The sequence below is a fragment of the Temnothorax longispinosus genome, chromosome 8 (genome assembly GCF_030848805.1).
Source record: "Temnothorax longispinosus isolate EJ_2023e chromosome 8, Tlon_JGU_v1, whole genome shotgun sequence".
In the NCBI taxonomy this organism is placed as follows: Eukaryota; Metazoa; Arthropoda; class Insecta; order Hymenoptera; family Formicidae; genus Temnothorax; species Temnothorax longispinosus.
The window spans coordinates 18,586,892-18,609,391 of record NC_092365.1 but is presented as its reverse complement, the minus strand read 5'-3'; the positions used below and the strand labels follow the sequence as shown (position 1 = coordinate 18,609,391).

The 22,500-nt window shown below is 45.7% G+C and overlaps 1 long non-coding RNA gene across 1 annotated transcript in view; it reads right to left on the bottom strand.

Moving 5' to 3' along the window:
* LOC139818374 (uncharacterized) overlaps nt 1–21,351 on the bottom strand; it is a 118,964-nt gene extending 97,613 nt beyond the window's left edge. Inside the window, exon 1 of the long non-coding RNA XR_011733419.1 lies at nt 20,824–21,351. This is a non-coding gene — a long non-coding RNA (uncharacterized lncRNA). The remainder of the gene's footprint in view (nt 1–20,823) is intronic.
* Nucleotides 21,352–22,500: the final 1,149 nt, after the last annotated feature.

Here is a 22,500-nt window from a genome sequence, read left to right as displayed (position 1 = left end):
ATTTCGATGGGATAAACCCTGTGTTTTATTTGGTTCTTAGCTGCTTTGGAAACATTAACCGTCATCTATACCTGCGTATGCGAGCTAAGGAATCATTACGTCAGCACTCGCATGTGCACACGCCTCACTTATGCGAACGCGAGACATTTATATGCCGCATCTCGTTCGTGTAATTGTCGCTCGCTCAGCGAGCGCGTTTAATGAGCCGCGTCGGATAGGCGCTCCCAAGGAAAGGTACGAGCGACGTTTGCATTCCACCGGCTCGCACCGAGTTTCCTCCAAAAAAATTCATCAGCGCAAACAAGATGGCATACCGTCGCCATCGGGTGTCTGGCCGAATCGTGCGGTACGTGGTGCACACACACGTAGGATGTACGGCCGCGCGTGTACGGCTGTATGCACGTACAACGTGACCGTGATGTATAAGGTGTTGCGGGTAAACGGTCAACAAACTGGCCGGGAGCCGAGGATAAATGAACGAAATTTCGGCACCTGTGGTATGCCCGCTGATGCGCCTCGATTCATATGTATACAAGCGTGCTCGTTCGTACACGCAAGCTCGGCCGCAGCGTTTACACGTGTACCGTTTCTTCTTTCCTCTTGAGAAGGAGAGACGGGAGAGGATAGAGAGAAAGAGAGAAGCGGAGATAGGGACAAGGACACGTCGAGTGCGTTAAGTAGCGCGGCTCGTTAATTAAGCGATTACATCACTCTTGCGGAGTTCGTTTTCGGCGTGAAATATCGCGCGGTGCGAATGCACAACGAGCGAGCGCTCTCTATCTCGTCCTTCGGCGCCGCAATCCTGACCCTTTCGCGCCGGATTAAATTGAGAAATATGTCGCGTGGCATAAAAAATAATTGGAGCGATCTCTCTCCGGGCCGTGAACGCGCGGCTGATGGGATCGGCTGAATTCCTCCGGGAACGAATCGGCGACGTATGAGCGCGCGATCTTCGTGGATATCAGATCAGATCAGATCCGTGTGAGTCGTAAAATTTCAACTAAGAAACTTGATGTGAAATTAAAGGATAGTAGCCCCCTACATTTTTCAAACCCGCATGATCACGATTGAAAAATTTCGAGACCCGCGCACGGTCCCTCTGTAACATTTGAATATATCTCAAACAGTCACAAGCTACGCGTTATCTCGATTAGTAAATCCTGTATGAGGTTGTTTTTACGCATACAAGATGCATGAGGCGCGCGGCGCATATACACACGGATCCCGCCTGTGTCATCCTATAATCTTCCAATTTTCTACCACGCCGATTAAAAATATTAACCGCCACCGGTGTCCTGTTCTCTTTTATTTATCGGACGTGGCCCGCGCGCGTAAATAAGAACAAATAATGGGCGACATCATGTCGCTTCGAAATTCCGCCCAGTCCCCTTATCGCAAACGGACCGTGTCCGGAGGTACCAATTGCATCCATTATCGCGTCGCGCGCGCCGATTCGTCGCAAACTGACAAGAGGAAGGCGTCGTGGCACCTCGAACGATCCGTCAGTCAAGCAAGCGGGCACGCACTTAAACACGCAGGTACGCGAAAACACGTGGACCGGTAGCGAACTAATGTAAAAGATACCAAACGCCGCCGGGTTGTCCATGTTGAGTAAATCGTATATATATTCCGCCTGTAGTCGTCTTTCTGGGCTGCCTCTGATTCTTAAGGCGAATTTGCACGGTTTACTTCTAATGATCATCCTAAAATGACTTAGTGTCGATACGTCAAGTGACGTATCGACAGAAGTGAATTATTGAAAGCAGAAAAGACCCTTTCACACAAATGAAGACATAAGGGTAACTACATAAATGTCAAAAATAAAAGTTTCAGATCAAGTTGTCTTTCTCGACAATATGTCTACTGACGTGACTTCTATAAATACGAAATTCTACTGAGTCATTCACAACGAAGCACTTCTCATACTTTATTTTTGCTGACTGCACATTGTAGTGTGCCTGAAAAATAAAGATCCTCTTTTCATCGTCAAGAACGGACGATCATTTTTGTGGAAACAGGTTCCACTTTTCTTTTGATGAATCTCTCTCAGTCGGCCGAAAGAAAACCGTGTAAATTCGCCTTTACCGATTCTCTCTCTCACCCCGCGTCTCCCTTGTCAGCCGGTTACCAGGCTCGACATTCAGGCTGACGTTTCAGACCGAGGCGCGCTTGGTGGAAGGACGAGGTGCCTGTGCACGAGAAAGCGAGCGGAAGATCCGTATCGCGATCTTGTTGGGTCGAATGAAGAAATGTAAATGCCAATTAAACATTTTATTGATACGCTTATGTCGTGTACCCGCGTCTGTTTTCTTTTGCCCACATTCAACCGGCGATTGCGTCCGAACGGACTTCTTCTTACGGGCGCGCGCGTGTTTGTATCGTTGAGTAACGCGAGGGAGGGGAGAGAGGAGGGTTTTGCCTCCTCTCGAGAGGACCTAATCCACCCGTCGTTCGCGGTTAATGCCTGCAGGAGATCGCGAAATCGAGATAGAATCGATCGCGTCCGGTCGACGCGGGCGCTAATCGTGCGAAAACGATGGGGCCCTTAATCGGCGTGTCGACGGCGAACGATACGAATATAATCCGGTGAGGATCGCGAAAAAGCGCGACGATCAACGAGTAATGTTGCCGCATTATTCGCGCGACGCTGCGACTCGGAGCGGCCGATATGTTCCAATTTAGATACCGATCGACAGACAAGATTGGTTCGTTAACGAGTGTTATGGATTTACGCACGCGGTCAATAATGTTCTTTATGTACACAGTATACACAGTGTAGCGCGGAAAATATATGTGACGAGATGACTGGATAGCATAATTTGCAACGAAGCTGAAGCTGAGACTATACATCTCCTTATATTAACAATTAAGATCTATTCCTCGCGAAAATTACATCACGTTGAGGAGCTCTCATGCGTTTTATATTAAAAATAATTCCGTACTTTCTTTGAAGCGATTCTTATAAATTTTGGCGTAAACGAGTTTCGCCTCTACGCCTTAAATACGCTTCGCTGAGTGATCCTTGCGCGCAGGCTGTAATAATGGGGTTCTACCCTCCGTCAAACGGACAGACGTGATAATTTCATTTTCCTCACCCACGCATGAGGAGTGGGACGTGTCAGAGGTGTTAAGCGAACCTAATAATTCTATAGAGAATCAGAAACGCCGTGAGTGCGATAAGCACGCAACGCCCCGGCGACCAAACGCGGCTCGTGTGCAACAAAGTGATGGCGCATTGCTTTTCATCATAGAAATACCATCGCGTTATCGAGGAGTAGATGCGCGTGTAACGTGTCAGTCAAGAAACAGCGCGAGTTGTCCGTAATAATAACGTAACAACGAAGAATCCGTAACAATGCCGAAGTGGCGGCGGCGGCTTACTATAATTGGAGGATGAACTTTCTGCAGGATAATTAGACGTTGCCACCTCGAGTAACCACGGGGATGCAGAATGGTGCGAAAACTCGAATGGCAGGCGCGCGTATACATGCACATTTCGAGCGCGTACGTGCAAACAAAACCACTGTGCGTGTAGTCGCGGAGGCGAGCAATGTCGGTCGTCAACTAAAAGGGCATCGCTGGGTAGCTTCTTCGTTTCCATCCCTTCCCCTTTGAGGGTGCTACGCGGAAAGAAAGCCAGACGGGCTTTCGCGATTCCGGGCCCCTGGAGCCGCGGACTTAAGGCCTTTTCGCACCGGTGCCTACGTAGCGGGAAATATGACTTATACTGCTTTTCCCGCCCACCATAGAATAATTGCGTCCGGCACGCCCTTTTTCGCGAAGGGCTACCGCGCATACGTCCCGAAACGTTTCAATTAGCAAATTTCGCGGCACCGTCGTGTCCCAATCTTCTCTGAATTTTATTTTACTCGCGATGTACTTGCTAAATCTATTTAATAATAATTATCACGATTAATTTAGAGACGTTTGTCAAATCTTATCTTTTAATTTTGAAGAAAATTATTGACTTGCGAGAAGACAGTTCTCTTATTTTCATCATTTAGTATTAAGTCTATAATATATGATGATCTATAATAAGTTGATTAGTAATTGTCAGAAAGTGACAAATCTATGTTAATATCTATTTAAATGCAGATTGTAAGATCATATACCTAATTTCAATAATTTAATGGATATTAAATTTCTATTTATTTTTATATAACGTGCGAGGAGACATAAAGATAAAATTGATATCTCTATATGTCATATGTATTACCGAAAAGTAGAACAGTACAGACATAAAATTCCAGAGAATCTTTCTCACCTCAGATATTCCAAGAATATTCATTTAAACTTTAAACGACTTTACAGTCTCTTAAAATCACATGCGCCAGAGATCAGACTTTATCGGGCATAATTGAGACGTATCGTACATCCTGGTGAGATTTTCGGAATTTACTCTCAGCATCGGCGTTGCAGCGTGATAAATGCGCCCGTGTATTACAACCAAATACTCGATCTAGATATAAGCCTTTCCTTCGCGTCAGCAAAAGGCCGTCGTACACTCGGCGCGCGAGTACACTCCGTGGACTCCGTGTGTGCGACATGACGCATTATATATGTTGCACAGAGCAGGTCGAGAGTCAACCAAAATCGCTGTTTTTATTTTTGTATTAGCAAAAGCCCATAAATATCTGTTAAGGTGTTAAGTTACCCGTGGTACACGTAGAGTTTTATTTCACGGCCTCGTGATACACGCCCGTGTGCATGAAAAGGCACAGTATGTGCACGTATATGTGCGTGTGCGTGTGGCGTCACGAGTGTAGATATATATCGTCCGCTAATCTGCAGTGGCATCGGTAGCCTGAAAGTCGATTCGTATATAGACTCGTAATTCGTCGCGCTTGAGATAAAGATAAGTAACACTTGAAAGAACATTATCGAGTGCACTCCCGATGGTCAAGAAAGCATTTCCGATTACCGAGAGAATCATCTGTTAGAGCAATTTGAAAGCTTAATGTTTCGCTTAACGTTTTCTTCTTTTTCTAATTTACCGTACCATAAAAAATCTGTATCAGAAAGAAGATATAGATAATGTCCATAAATTCTTCCCAAATTCAGATCCATTGGCATTCGGCAGCTGCCGGTGGCCATAACTAAACGACTCTCGGTGACCGCTGGGTGTATTTAACGACATCGAAATCGCATTCATAAATTCAAAACCACGAGGGAATCGCAAAGTTGTTTGGAACACTTCCTCCCCGCAACACGTGAATCCGACGGATTCGGTAAACGGATACCAGGCGGATCTCCTCCGCTCACCGCCATAGTCCCGCGATTATCTTCGCTTTCCTGCCATAGATCTCTCGTCGTGGCAACCGTCCCGCACCGTTATCTGTGATGCTCTGTTATCTTGTATCATCTAGCCACGGCGTATCGCTCTAAAGGTTACGAGCTCGCGAAGCGGGTGCGCGCTTCTAACGCTATGAACCCGCAGCTAGATGCTATCGTTGCTGCTATGATTATTATTACGATCATTGCGCTACCGTAACATGCCGCGGTGAATTGTTTTTATCGGTAAACCGCCACCGTTGGTTTGCCACCGCGAAACAAATCCGCTCCGCACCGCGAGAAAAATACCCGCACCGACGGCGCTCCTTTTGATAAACCGCATAATATTTCGCTATATACACTTTGTATTATATAAAATACAAGCTGTGATTTCTTATTACAGATTGTTTATGGCTTATATACATGCTATGATAATAACGAAAGTATTAAACGTATAAAATCACTAACGTCGCCGTTGATTAAACGACAGTGTCAGTTTTTACTACCGTCATCTCGGATATGCAAATGAGCAGTAAAACTACATGCAATGGCACGTCGCAATAGCAAAATGTTGAAAAACAATCGCGCGCAACTGCAAAGTGAAATGACAAATTTTTTCACTCATATTATCTGTACCATCGTTTACTTTCACTTTTACGTCACGCAACCTATTTCTCGGCCATTACGGTAATGTTTGTGCATGAGAATTATCATTAACGCGTACGTTAAAGAACATAGATGGAATTCAACGATAGAGTGTTCCAAACAGCGGCGCATTTGCAAGATTAGAAAGAGAAATAGATCGTTATATGACAACGCAAGCATGCGAGACGTCTGCTGTCTTTTGCGATTTCCCCCTTATCTCTGGAGTGTACCCTTCCGTTCCTGCAAAAGACGTGGGACCACGTATTATATTTACCCACGTTTCTGTGACGCCGGCTGAAAAATGTCCATTGAATCTCCCTGGAGTTGTCGGTGCGAGCGAGAGAGAACGAAGGATGAGGGAACGATGACAGGCGAAATCGGGGTGAAGAAACGGTGCACGGGCCGAAGGCAAAACAATTGATAGCGAACCGTCACGAGTATACACCGGAGCGGAGCGCGACGGAGACGTCCCCGTGAACACGCGCGTCGCTTTGTGGGGTGTCTCACGACCGTGAACGGGCCATGACCTCGGCCGGGGTGCTCGGCCGCGAGAAAAAGGCCCGCCCGATGGATATCTTAATGCCGCTGTGTGTATGCGTGTTCGGTATGTCGCGGTTCATCGCAGACTCGAATCGAAGCCGCGCGGACCGCTGCAGCGGCGACGGCATTGCACCGCGCCGCGCCGGTATGGAAATGCAGTCTCGGGCAGGGTCACGGCGCTTCTCGGCGATGACTCGAATCGAGGCGCTTAGAGCGCTCGAGGAATGCGAAACGCAGCCCAAGAGCCCCGCGGAGAAAATGGGAGAGAAAGAGAAGGCGAAGGGAGCGATCGAGAAACAAAGAGAGAGAGCGAGAGAGATGCTTGCTTTGCCGTGCAAGCCAGGCGTCCGCGTCCGTCGCGAGAGATTTCCTCAGCTTAGCCGGTTAGCGGTTAAGAAAACCGCTCGGGACGTCATAGTGCCGTTGCGATCTCCAACGTGGTCGACGAACGAACGTTACGGTGCAGTCATGGATATGGAAATGCACTCGCGGGAGGTTACGGTACCTCGTCGGAATCGTGCCTCGGAATGGGAGTCTTCGGGGGTCGGTGATATGCGGAGTCGGGGCTACGAGTCGAAGACACACGATACATGACGTCGCCGCCCGGGTCGAAACAGTTAGTCCTTTGGGGCTCGACAGTCTCATCGTTGAAACCGCGCGGCTGTTTGAAGTCCTGGTTCGTGCGGTGTGCGGTACCATCGATCGAAAAAGGATTTCAAACAGGTAGTCCCGCCGAGTCTTTTTGAAGTTCCGGCGTGTACCGATCCCGGTCAGTTCCGAGACAGAACTTTATTCAAAGGCGAACTTCACGAGAGCGGCTCTCGCAAACGTGAAAGCGACGGTGCCCCGAAGGGGTTAAATATCGCGCTGCGTTCATGTTTTCAGTACGCCGCGTACGATTTATCCGCGATCGCTCTCTCACTCCGCCGCACACACAGGCGCGATTCTTATCACGGCCGCGTAGTTGATTTTTTCCTATCTATCACCCGCGGTTTTAAACTCTTTTTCAAACCACCGCCGCTCCCGAATGCGTTATTATCGCTACGATCTCGATCAGATTGCCGCCGTCCTTGATCTTACTGCGCGCGCGCGCGCTCTCTCTCTCCATTCTCTTCATTCGCTCCTTCCTCTCCTTTTCTCTTCCCTCGCTTTCCCATCCTCTCTTGCCCTCTCTCATCCGTTCTCTCGCAGGCAGGCTAAAAATCGGCACGGGACTTAAAGTGCCGGCCGCGCCGAACGCGCGCTCGAACGAATCGATGAAAAATAATACTTGTCCCGGTCCGGTTGCCAAGATCGTAAACGCACCGCGAATATATAGCGTATGGCGTATAGGAAAGCGTCGGTCCTCATGGATCTATGGCAAGACGACAGAGAGTGTATATAACGCGGGGTGTATATTCCAGCACCCCGGTCACGGGTCCTACGGCTGTGGCGAAAGCGAACGAGAGAAAGAGAAAACGAACTGTGGTCTCAGCGACGCCGGCACGCGGCTTGGTTTATAGCCGCGCGTCCGATGACAATGTCCATGCGGCTTTAAATCTCCCCCTTTTGCCCCCATCATCGCGCGAACCCGGTCGCGGCGGTTCCCTTTTTCATCCTTCTTTTTTACCTTTGCATTATATCATATTCCATTCCTTCCGTCGTATGTTCCCGAGTGTTGCGTCGCGCTCCGCCCTCTTCGCCTTCTTTACCTTCACCCTTTCCTTTCCCTTCTCCTTTTCTTTCTCTTCTCGTCTGTGTCGACCGTCTATTTCTTTTTCCGTCTCTTTGCTCTTAACTTTATACGTGCCGGTGTCTCCTCTCGACGCGGAGAAAGTACGCGTATAACTCGCGACACAAACAGCTACGGGGATGCGCTGACGTGGAGAACGTATGTTTATGTACTGATAACTGACAGAGAGTATCTCGGCGCGAGAAGCTGGCACCGATCTGCCGTGTGAGTTCTCGGAGTATCCTCAATTAATCCGGTTTTCGAAAGCGGAATTTTGGACTTACTTTTTATCATCGTAAACACCGAAGAAAATACGATGATATACGTTCCAGATGTTACGTCTTTATTGCTATTAAATCTTTATATATTACACCGTATATTACGCTTTCTTTAAGTTATTTTTTACGCCTCGTTATCGCTCAGGAATGATTTCTAGCCGCGTCTACTCATTTCTCATCTGATTATAGCGTACATCCGAAATACCGTACGTTACTCAAGACTGCGAGACATCACGCGGTGAAATGTTTTTTGAAAAAAATTTCAAAGGTTTAAAACGACTTGACATTACGAGCTGCAGCTAATGAGTGCGCCCGATTTGCGATCCCGTTTCGCGCGATCGCGAAGGAAGATGACGAGAAGCTCCCGCCACAGCCGACTAAGCCAGACGATCGCGACTTTCCAGGAAAATCGGATTTCTTCCACGCTGTGAATCACTCCTTCGCTCGTGGGAGGTGTCCCTTTGCCACCCTTCGCGTTGTTCGTGCTACCATCGCATCCTCGTCTCGCGACGAGGCCCGGTCCGCGCTTTACGATCACGACCCGTTAATTCAACGATCCCGATGCAGTGCTCGGCGAAGAGATTTACGATGATGCTTTGGAGTTTTGCCCTGTGCCTATGAACTCGCGCTCGCTATCCGTCTTACTCCTTTACCAACACGTCCCTGCTCTTCGCCAGCATCTTCCGTCGATCCCGGGCACGTCTTCCTTTTTTTCTCCCCTGCTTCACGCGCGTCCTACGACGGCTCGTTGTGTGAATCGATGGCCTCCTCACTCTAGTATGACAAATGTTATCCCCGACAGTAAATGTCGCTAGTTTAGGTGCGATGATTCACGGCCCCGTGGGCATAAGCCGGTACGGAGCTCTTCAGAAGGGACCCGCGGGCTTACTTTATTTGCGGCTTAATTTTATGTGCTCCTCCACGAGGGAGGGTTCCTCGTTTTGTGCCCGGACTCGTGGCAGTCGTGGCTCGTGTCCGTTCCTCTCGGTGTGAGATTCTGCAGCTGGAGATTCGCTCGCACAGGTCATGTCGTCAGCGTCGCGTTGTGACCGACAACGCACGGTCGTACGGTGAACCCGAAGAATTCGATGTACTGTGTGACACACGCGAGAAGAACGTTTCATCGACGAGTTCCTCGCCGCGCCCGAGGTCGTCGATGCCGTGGTTTATTACCGTGAAATTGACAAGCGGACCTGACGAAGCATCTGTCGATAATACGACGCAAGTATGCGCGTCACTGAGCAGTGATGGTACCGCGGATCTCTTTAAAATTTAATTGCTTCCGCGAAGCTTCTTATTTTTATATGTAATCTCATATTTGATGTTGATTTTCTCTTGACAAGAGCTATCAAAATTGTTTGTATTATCTATAACTTTGAAGGAAATATGCATAAAATTTTTAGAATAAATGTAAATTTCAATAACAGTCATATTATTGACATTAGCAATATTTTGATTTAATATTTAATTAAACAGGTATTTTTAATGTTGAATATTAAAATAAATTAAATGAAAATGGTCATTAATTTAGGACAATTATAGAGAGATAGCAGTGTCCAGTAGAAATACCACTAAAAGTGGAGGCAACTTTATCGTTACAGCGTGACTGAATTTCGTAACCGGTAAACGAGCAATAATCCCAGTGATTGGCGCAAACTTGCCTTTGTATGCAATAAATGCAGATTTAGTGAGTTAAGACGACCGGTTTTTTCAATAAAATTTACTGATACCAGTACGTTTAATCGTTTTCGACAAAGAACATTTCTTTCTTGAAGGAAATGCACTTAAATGCATCATACTTTCGGTATTTTCACTTTAAATATATTAATGTTGCGCGTTAAATGGATACGGAATACTCTTGCTGAATTACGATGTTTCTACCGTGGACAACAGAAATATTTCTGCGGCGGCTGTGTATCGCGCGTCTTGACCTCCGCGGGGAAAGGAAAGGGACCTATGGAAAGAGCATCGATTGGCGCGCATTCACGTGCACAAGGAGGAAAGCCGCCGCGGCCATAAAATAAGCGCATGGTTGGAATTATATGGAAGTGCGTGTCGTATTTATGGTATGCCCAGCTAGAACTATAACTCAAGACATCGCACGTATGTTCGAGTCGGCTGTAAATGATCGTCGGGGTCAAAATCGGCGATAATTTACGGTTACTTTGGGATTTTTCGACCGGCACGCGGGTCAATCTATCTCGTCGACAACGATAAGCGGCGTCGCGGAATCTAATCAATAAGAAAGAGAGAGGAAGCAAAGAAAGAGAGAGACATTAAAGAGAGACTGCTCGCTGATTAGTCATTGAAGCACCGACTGGCTGAACATCGACGCGGCGGCGGCGAGAAGAACTTTGGAATCCTCGAGCTGGGCCCGCACAAAGAGCCTCGAGTTAGAAACGGGTAGTCTACGTGGCATTTCACGTTAATCCGCGGATACGTCACACACGTGACTGTAATCTCATCGCGAAACGACGCGGGTATTGTGCCGTTGGCGAGCTAGAGAAATAAGTGCATTGAGGAATGCCTCGCGCTTTGAAGCATCCGCGCTTTTCAGGCGGCGTCTTAAGTGACGTATAATCAGGAACGCGATTCTCGGCGTTTCTCGCTACGGCGGAATTCTATGTCTGACGTTTTGCGCTGAGCTTACGTCTTTTCGGGTACGTGAAACGGTTGCGTGACACACACAGTATTAGACGTCACCTCGTTATCTGGAGGTACGCCCACTGGGGTACACGCTACAACGTAATGCTGCGTCGTCATGAATCCTACTCTCGCTATATACGTAACGAAAGCGTATTGTGCGACGTGCAAAACTTTTCAGATATTTAAACTAACGTTTATCCCTTTACGAATAGCAGTTTCGCACCGGCATATCGCTCGTTACTTGTGTTTAAGTTATAGATAAACTAATCTTTATCTTCTATACCAGACGTTTGAATTGGCATTTATTCTGTATGTAACGCGAGAATGGTTAACTGTTGGAAATTATCTCGTCGAACTGTGTCAAGATAGAACAAGGGATCCGATTGGATGTACGTTGATTGAGTACCGAAGCGACGTTGTTGCCACTGTGCAGAGAACTTTCACAGACACCAGTTTCGCGAAACTAGTTCGAGAAACTTTGAGCGCGAAGTACGTCTCGAAGGCGTACAAAAGGCTGGAACTAGTAATACAATCCTATCTCGCACTTCGCCTTAATTATGTGACACACACTCTTAAGTGACAATTGAATTGTCGAAAGCTTCGACGCGCTTCTCTCGCGACTGAATACTAAAGCGAGAGTGTCGACAAGGGTACCCCGCAGAATTGGTCGAACTCTTCACGTCGACAATTTTATTCTACACTTTTCTCCTAGATATCGTGTATGATGAAACGTCACGCGTGTCCGTCGTACAATGTCACTCCTCGCGACATCTTATACGCACAATGCGAGGGGGATGCGACAATACCTCTTGTTTGCTAATTGGACATTGAGGCATTTTTGTCGCGAGAGTTTCAGCCCTATGACTAGGTAACTTCAAGTACTAATACGCGAGCACAAAACCACCCACGTTTATAGAAACGAAATCCGACTACGTGCGTCCGTTCATAAGCGGGATCTCTCGAGTTATTATCTCCTCTCTCCCTCTCTCTCTGGACTCGTCGACCAAGAAAGCACCGTGAAAGATCGGACACTTCCTGCTATGTCTCGCCTTTGAAGGCACGGCTAGTCCGCGCGAAGTTATCGAACGATTCAATATCTCGCTGATACCTCGCCTAAGCCGGCTCTAATCGCAATCACGCGTGAGCATCCGAAGGAACCGATGAGCTATCGTCACTGAAGCTAATTGAAAATGCGGAAACTTTAAGCCGCCGCCTATTATTCTCGCAAAAGGATACTCTGCGACCAGCTAAGCGCGAAGAAGCAATTAAAATGTGAGGCAAAACGTTATGTATAATTGGATAGGTATTCAGTGGAATAAAAATTGGAAACAATGCGATTGTCTCCGAAACTATTTATTATATGTAGAATTTTTAGAAATAATAAAAAGAAACAAGACGTATTGTAAATTATACGGATAAAAATTTTCTGGTATCTTAACTTAATGAAAATAGTTGCAGAAATTATTAAAAACGTTTAACGTTTTAGATGTTTCAGATGTGAATGTGCCAAGATATCTCAGTCGTCGAGAATTTCTACAAGATATATAAATCATATATTCTTTTATACATGTACATATCTGTCTGACGTAATGATTTGAAAAGTAACAATTGAAGATGAATGCAATAACATTTTCTTTTTCGAAATAAAATGACGGCCGAACAACAAGAATCAGAGTGAATGCAAATCATTCGGCGTCGCTGCCTTCTTTTTGACCGCCATATAAGAACGGGCGCATTGTTCTTCTCGAGGTGTTATTACCACGAATGGCAGACATGACCCAGGAGGAGGCGAATTAACAATAAATAATAATGATAATAAAATGTCGGGGAATACTGCAGCCTCATTATTAACCTAAGTATTGATTGTGAGACCGGGACTGGCGATCACAAACGATAAGGCTCCTCTCTCGCTTATTTCTTCCTGAAAGGGTCCTCGGTATCCCGCGCTCGGGCTATTCCCTTATGATATTCCCTTAGGGCCTGGCCAGGGCCAGCCACCCAACGGTGGCTCCGACAGAACGAAATCTCGATTCCTCTACGTCAAGCCGCGCAGTCGGGGTTAACGTGGCGACCTGCCGCCACCTTTCTTCGGCTTTATTAATACGCGGTAGGTGGCCACCGGGACAATAATCGCCCGTGATTACCGTCGAAGACCTTAGAAATAATGCCGCATTATAGTGATATACAACAGGAAGGAATCCCGCCTTGCGTTATATCCTATATAGAGAAACGGGAACGCGTAATTTTCCGTTATGGGATGGGGGAACGACAGGAATACTCGCGAGAAGTTTCGAATGGCAAATGAAATGTTTCGTTGAAGGGATACGTTATAAAATGTGGCGACATTAAGCTTAATCGCGCCGGGAACAGGAGCGAGACCCGTAAGAATACTTTAATACTATTGCTCATCATTTTGTTGATATTTAAAACAATATTATTGTCTATATATGTATATAACGCAGTGCTGTTTAAATTTTCTTTATTAAATTTATTGCCGAACAAGGGGTTAATTGGATAGGCTGTAGATTGTTTCTTTGTGTATAATCGTGGTGAATAACAGAATCGCAATAGGCGACTCTAACGATCGATTTTCCACGCTGTCGGATCGCGAGCGATTCCCCTCGCATGTGCAATAAAGCGTGCAAATATCTGGTTCTGTCCGATGTTTCGGCATCTCCCTTTTCAGACGTGTGCACCTTTCTTTCGCGAATCCCCCTTCCCCCGAGGTAACCAGGAATAAGAAAGTGCGTTGGACCAGACGAGACGGCACAGGAGAACAAATTCGTACCTGCGTATGACAGAGAGAAAGAAAGCAAGAAGAGAGAGAGAGAGAGAGAGAGAGAACAGCAAAGACTCGCGGGAAGAAACGCGAGGAAGGGAGGAAGATGGATAAAGAGAGGACGAAAGGCGTTCGAATGAGAGGTCTCGAAAGAAACCAATTGGAGTCGAAGGGTTTAAAAAAGGAGGACGCGCGGAGGAAGAACGAACTGATAGAAAAGAAGGAGCGGCGGAGGAAGAGGTGATAAATGGGAATGAGGATTGCTTGGCAAAGTGCGAATGGCCCGCGAGCGAGGATATAGATGGTAGGATGGATGGATGGACCGGCGGGAGCGTATGGACGGACGGGCATTGCATCGGACACCGCCGCCACCGCCGCCGCGTTGCGTCTGTACGAAATCCGAATGTATTCAACGTGCAGCGTAGTGGTTTCTTTTTATCCTTCTCTGTCTCTTCCGAGACGGGCTAATCCTCCCACCTGTGCGTTTTTACTACCGCACTTGCCTTTTCATACGCGCCTTCTCGCATCATCCCATCGAGTGAGCAGCCAGTCGAGGCTTTTGAGCCGCGGGGGGTTTATTTGTGCTGAGTGTTCGCCGTCTACGAGCCTGGTTTTCCATGCGGCGGCTGTTGGAAATCGCGAATTTAATCGAGCTGTACACAGAAACGATTATACGAATGGTTTATTTCGTGAGAACGGTCCGAATGGTACCTATTTCGAAAAACGGTGATTTTCAGTAACAGATCACATTACGACTGCTTGTATTTATTTAATATTTATCTGGCTCGGGTTACCTTTTAAAATAGATCACCGTTTTGTACCACCAAAATAGGTTACCGTTACTTTAGATATTTGAACATATTTTTTGTCGGTGCTTACGATACTGTAAGGACAGGAAAAGAAAGGTAGAAAAGTATAATCATGCATCACTTTAAATACTTAAACAAGGCGACAGGCTGTCAGCCCGGCTATTAAAAATGTACTCGGAAATTTATGTTAATCTTCGAGCGAGATGGTATGTGTTATATTTAAATATCTACAGCCTCGCGCGTTCTCGCAACAAATACGGCACATTAATAAAACGCGGACGTCTTACTTGTCGCGTGAACGCGAGGCACCGGCGAAATATCATGCTTCGGGCAATCTGCATACGTTTAAGGCGTCCACACCCGAGTTGTCAGAGGCGGTGCGCGCCAACATACCCCGAGTAAATCGACGGCCATTCAGTACCACGCAAGGGGCCCCGATAGCCCGACATAATCGATTCCTTTATTCGTGCGTGCGGGAAACAAATGGCCGACGCCATTCAGACACAAAGTAGCCCGTGGCCGCAAAATGGCCTCTCCTTCTTCGAGACGCAACTGTCGGGGGATATTAAAATTATGTAAAACGCGGAAGAGAGACCACCTCGTGCATCGGCACGCAAACAAGATCCTGCGAGAGGGGAGAGGAAGAGTAAGAGGGAATGGGGGAGGAACTCGCGAAAGAGAGGACTTTCGAAATTGCTTCGTTACCTTAACGAAGCGACTTTTCAACCTTGACATCATTAGCCGATTGTTCGTCTAAATTCAGCCGAGTACTCGCTCGGGTATTTATCTTCCTGGCGCAAGATGTATCGGCCGACCGGGCCGTATAGTAGACCTCGCGTCTATCATCTGGTGCCGCGACAGAGAGATAGATAGAGGCGGAAAAGGTGGACGCGGGAGAAAGAAGCCACCGGTGAGAGCGGGCAGAGAGAAGAGCTTCTCGAATAGAAACGGGCGGGAATTCCCCCCTCGCGGTTCGTTCATCGATCCGAGATTCTGTGGATGCGCTCTCGCTCACCGGAGCGAGATACAACCGCGAGCGTTGATTGGTAAAACGAATAATCGAGCGAGTCGGGCAATAAGAGACGTATTTATATCTCTCAGGGACGGACGAGAGAAGATGGACAGACGGACTGACTGACGGACGAACGAAGGAAGGAGCGGCCGGGAAGAGAAGACTACGCCACGAGTACTAATGAATCCGATTGTTCCCCGTGAATCGAATTGTTAATGAATTATGTCGTTACGTGCACCTCAGTTCTGAAGCGATATACACGCGTTACTCTCACGTACCTGTGTATGAGAGCGTGTCTCTCGTATCACTCTCTGTCGGCTGCCTTTCGATTCTCGGCGATCGCATTTCGCTCCCTATCTTGGGAATCGATTCGTTCGAAACAATGTAGCCGGAATCTCGTCGATTGCAAATAATATCTGTTTGGCGATCGATCGGCGCACACGTGCGAGCGTATACGGGTAATGAATTCGCATCAGTCGATTATGTCACGCGAATTGACGATTCTCATGTCAGCCACGTTCGCAAATGTACTTATCTGCTAATTGATCAAGTTTTATAACAGAGAAAAGTTTCTAAAAATACATACAGATATTTAATAGTTTAGATAAATTCACGTCATAACACGAATACTTGACAACTTTAACATGAGCGAAACTTCCTTGCCGCTCCCAGTGAGGAACATATTACGAACGGTCTCTAAAATGCGAGGTTAATTAATGACGGCCGTCGCGATGCACATTAGCCCTCGAGCAGGAAGCAGAACTTTGAAAAGCCGCACGTGAAGCTCGCGACTCGCGATTTAGAAGCGGCTTGACAGGCACAATGGAAGTCAAACTCCGCTAGTCGTCGTCACAAGCCGCGGGGAAGAGATGATAGCGTTCCCTCTGACGAAGAACCCAGTATTTATATGGCCAACGGGAGCTCTCACGCGCGGAGGCAGTTTGTAATTAAAGAAACGGTACATCGATAGAGGTTCGAGATACGACACGAATGCGAGAGAAAGGTGAGGATCACGATCGGCAGCCGAATTTAAGCGACCGTCCCGACGCGGTTCACGCAATTCCTGTCGACATTATCGATGCGTGGCCGTAGGTACTTAAGACGGACAATACCGGTCGTTCAACGGTTCCGCAGAAAAGGCCAATCCGATCTAATCTCCGCGGGTCTTCTATTGGGCCATGGCTGATCGAGTTTCGAGATCTCGTCCTTCGCCCGCACGAGAAGGGCCATTGTCAGCGAGAAAAGCGTTACCTTTTTATCGCGGATATTGGTGTGGTACGTGGCTATTAACCTCATCGATTTCCGGCACGGATAAGTATCGCGCTCCGAAGTGTATCACGACGTCTCGAGGCTTTATTGTGTCACACACCTCCGCTCGTTATATTGGGTATTGGAAAAGAATAACAGTTCAAGTGATAGAAACGTGACAACCCGATTGTACAATGCGTCCCGCCCATCTGTTTGGTTATTATTATTTGATACACAGATGCGACCAATCAATACTGATGCACAAAGATATCCACGTAACTATTTATGAAGCGATTCATCGGATTAATGAGAGACGGAATTTCTATTCGAGGCCTCTACATTTCTTCAAGTATTACAAAGAATCTAAAAGTTGTTCGGTTACAAAGGAAATAGTAAAAATACCTTGCTATTGCGACAATCATCGTATAACACGTTTCAGTAGTGCCTCATTTTTCTGAAGATTTGATAAATCTTATTCGCTCGATTAGAGGAACAACTCCTGGACCTCAGATCGCTAGATCACAGCGCAATACGAATTATTGCCATAGAACGTGTCGAGCTCTTTGGCTTTTCGGCGCACGTGAGGGAACTAATCCCAGCTTAAGACCGGCTTATCGGCGGGCATAAAGCTGTTGCAGGTCGCGTCCATCTTGACGCGGTAGCCGTCGCATTCAGGTTTCCTCGACTCTTAACCCCGTTGTTGTGTCACATCGCGATAGAGTCATAAAAGGCCGAAGCTAGGCGATGGCGACCGGCCGACCGCGCTTACACATATAGCGGAGTACGTAAAGGGATCTCGTCGGACAGGAATGCGGAATGAAGTTCGACTTTACGATCGAGTATATATCACGCTCGCGCGCGCGGCTCAGAAGCCGATTAGTGGGGAATAACTTAATTCACGGATTCAAGACGCGCTCTCTCGGTGCATCGCACCTTTTCGTTTCCCTGCGGGATCCCGCGCCACGTAGTTTACGTAGCGCGGCGGCGACCGCGTTTAGAGACTAATTTACGGCGCCCGTGCGCGGCTAGTTGCTCCGTCATATTTTATCGGTCGGAAGCGCGTTTGAATTACGATCGGCAAACTTGGATTGCCGTTTCACGCGAGGCGACGCGCCCGGCTATACCTTTTAATCGAAACGCATCGACGCGTCCGTTCCTGAGCGCGCTTTAATTGCATGGCCGAGAGAGGACGGCTAACGTAGTTATACGATTTCCAATTTGCTTCCGATCTCTCTCCACGCTCGGCGGATATTTCCTCGGTCGAATAACGCTGCGAAGGGAGCGCATCAAAGCCGCTCGGGCAAATTGATACTTGGGTTTTTTGCACGATCATCCGCAAGACAAGTGATAATTATAATTATCTGCCGATGATAGGCATCGCCGCTCTCGTCGTACTCGCGCTCATAATGAAGTTAATGATTCAATTTTGATAACGATCGCGTCTTACTTTGTATAGCAGATACAAAAGCGGCTTCTCTTCGAATTCCTTAAATTTGTATAAGGATCTAGTTAAATTTCCAACGTTGCTATCAACGTACCTGAAAGCCTAAGCGTTATTCGCTTCGCATTATCGCTTCACCGATAGCTCGCCGTTTCTTCGCAGCTTCTGTTCAATAAACCAGCACTTTTCTGACGGTAACGCGAGAATCATATGCTAATAACGGTGCGGGTTTCGTGATTTGGCTCAACGTGTATTTATACGATGCGGCGTAAAGAAGGGATAAAGGGCGAGAGCAGTTCGTCGACGCTAGAATCAGCCACGGTCGGGCCACGAAGGAGTCCGGTCCGTTCAGGCTCCCGCGAGCTAACGTTTTGCAATATTTATAAGCTGCATTTCAATAATACTATTCCGAGTTGTTACGCGCGAATATCCGGTTAGCGTACTCAGCGACCAGCGAGATCTAACGTTCTAGAAATTCAAATGAACAGATGACTTCAGACGATGAATTCTCATAGATTATCTTGGATGGCCTACAAAGCGCAGTCTATTCGAACGACCGCTGTACTCGACTCGTGCTTTGTTTATAACTGTAAGTTTTCAATTTCACGTGTCGAAAGCGCGTTAGGGAACAGCACCGCGATAATTTATGCTCTCAAAACGCAAATTATACACGCAGCGAGAATGGAAACGTTTAATGTGCAATATGTAACTACGTTACACGATCGCGCTGCGGAACATGCCTCGAGGATACCGCTGAGATATTTTCGTACATTCACTCTCTACGTTGCATCCGGCACCGGATACAGAGATGCGCCTGGATATCAGAACCTTGCTACATTGCTAGGAACATGGCTCGATATTAATGCAACACGTTCTGAACGTACTGCGGCCGAATCAATATCTTATATACACGCTATTTGAACATTCGCATTCTGAACTTGTAACGTGAAATTAAATCGGAACCTAATGAAAGAGATCGAGAGGCTTGAATTTACAATCGTCAAGCTACATATGACAGACATTAATATTAACATGAAGTGATATGGAAGCGCTAAAAATTCGAGAATGGACTAATGTCTTTTCTTATTATACTTAAACTTTTTTTGAGATATATTATTCTTGACCAATGCGAGACTTTTGTACAAAACTTAATATACGTATTAAGAAAACGATGTTAAGTCGTCACATTTTCTTGCGATGATTTAATTTCCTTTTATGAAACCATAATTCTTTCTTGATTTATTAAAATCAGACAGTCTCGCTTCCTCTAAGACATTAAAAATCCAGAATAAGGTAATAAAATAATAAATTACATATTACATATTATTTTACTTTATAAATTACTTAATTCTCGATTAAAAGAAAGATAAATTTTATTCTCTAAAGCTCGCTTTAAAAGATTTATAAATCGTGTTATTAAATTTTACGATAGACTTCCGTTTACCATTTTTATATGTTATGCATCTTAATATATGTATATAGTTGAATTTATATTTTATATATATTTGTATTCTGATTTTTTAAACGCTTTTTATCACGCGACACATAAAATTATAAATTCTATTTTGTACTTGGACACGAGTTGCAGATCGCGGGCTCGCAGTTATTAGCTTTAATATGCAATGATAGTCCATTTATTGAAATTATTTTGAATGCAATAACGTCGAAATATCCGGCATGAATATTGCAAGACGTTAAATATTTTTAAACGACAACGGCTCATGGCCTTGCAACAGCAACGGCGCGGAATGCGCCGCGCGCGGCACGCTGCTGGGTAAACAAGGTCGCCGCGGGCTCGCCCCGGCTCGCGCTCTAGTATCATTCGCGCGACGTCAATCGAAGGGGCAGGTAGCAAGTACGTGTCGCTCCGCACATCGCGTCGTTATCTCGTATCAAAATGCGAATATTCCGTATGAGTAACTTACCGCTCGATATCTCGTACGTGCGCCTCATTAGTTACGACGACTAATAGTTCGTAAGCTTACCTGAAACGAATATTTCGTGTGATTTATTCGTTGGAAGTAAAAATTGAAACGAAACGAAAAATGTAATTTATTTCTTTACGGTATTTAAGCGAATAATTATTTCTTCAACGAGTTTGAGTTCGAATGCGTGGATTGATTGATTGATTGATTAATCGCTATCCATTCTTTCGCAATTTAAATGTACAATAATTTATCTTTTTCGGGTCAAGAACGAAGTGATACTACCATGAAACATATCGTATGTAATTCGTATGATGAAAAGCCGCGATAAAAGACGATCGTTTATTTAATTGGTTTGATACGTAAGAGATAGAATAATCGGTGTAAGAATATTTTATAAGGCGATGAATATTCGACGGCGACGAGTTGGTCGGAGTACGCCGCCGGCCGCGCCGCTCGGCACACTTTTTTTTCCATTTTTTGTGTATGTATACAATCCGCCGTCGCGATCATCTTACCTTGTGTTTACGTGACGATACTCGAACGGGCGGGTAACGGCGCGAGTCCCTTCGCATATTTTCGCAACACTTCTCGAAACACTACCGCGACACTACTTCGGATCGTCACTAGATTTACGATGTACCGCCATTTTGGCTCCGTCACACCACGGACACGTAACACGTATACATATAAGATTTCGCGCACAGAATCGAGTTTGAAAATTGCACTGAAGGGTGCGTTCGAATTCCCCGTCCGAGTGCCGAAAAGTGCACGTAGCACATGCTATAGGGAGCGGCGGCGCTCGGATGGAGAATCCGAACGCCACCCAACGGTGTAGACAAGTTACACTATGTAATAAGTTCGCACTTTTCGACGCCATTTTGGCTTCAAATGCTCAAGCACTGGCGTTATGGATTGCGGTACGTAAATCTACGTATAGTGACGTTACCTTGGATCATTTAACAAAATGTCGCGAGTACAGAACAAATCGTTTTGGAGTTATATAGCGTATAGCGACGTGTTTAATTAGCATGTACATACGCGGGTCTCAACTCCGTATTCTAGTCGGGAGTGTCGAGCGAAACGCCGTGCGATTATTCTGATTATTACGCGCGATCGCGATTAATCACGCGTTGTCGCGAGTGTTGTGTCAAGTGAATGCGATGAAGCTGACAATCTGGGAGGAGGAAGAAGCCGAGGAAGGAGCCTAGGAAAGGAGGCATCGGGCGCATCGGGCGGAGCATCCTGGCGGTAAGTAAATTATTGTTTTTTATACAGTGTGTTTTCAACGTAGCCGGTACAATTCCGCTGCTATACATCGTTTCGATGACATGTTATTTTTTGCCTTTAACATAATGGATCTGTGTAAAATTGTAATTGTGTGGACATATATAGATGTGCATATATACATATTAAGAATATAAGAATATGAATTTAACGTCTAGGAACTTGTATAATATTGAAATAATTCACAATTTATATTAAATGCTTTGTACATTAATAAGAGATTAAAAAGATTTTTAGAAAGCGTAAGAGAGTATCATAAAGATATAACATTAACAGTTTTATATTTAATTAATTTTTTAATCTAAATTTTTATATCAAAAGTACAGTATAATGTCAAGTACAGTATAATCGAGAGTATAATGAATTTAATTCTTAAGAAAGTTTATTATTAATGATAAAAGACATGAAATAAAACTAACGAGTAAAATACTGAATTTTTATGGAATATAAATCTTTTACTTCCATTTCTTAATGGTATTTATATTTCGAAAAGATTGGAACAAACTATTTATATGTACACATTTATATGAAATAAAAGTAATATATTCATACAAATACTCATTCTTATAACGTGCGAATTGTACCTTAATCTATCCATTCATGTTACTTGTTTGCTACTATTGTACATAAACTGCAAATATATACCGAGGAGATTACGCTGCATTACAATATTATTCGATATTTGTAATCGCGATGTAACCGCGAGCGGCTTGTACTTTGGAATCGATCCTCTGCGCACACACGCGCTCGCGTGTATATTTCTCGCTATAGCTTTTAATATGAAATAAAGCCGACGCGCAAACGGGGAAAAGATCGAATATACGGACGGAATTTACGGCGAGCGAGATGCGTTTTGCACACACGTGGTGCACGAGGCGTATACGAGGTCGGCTCTTCATACACGCCTT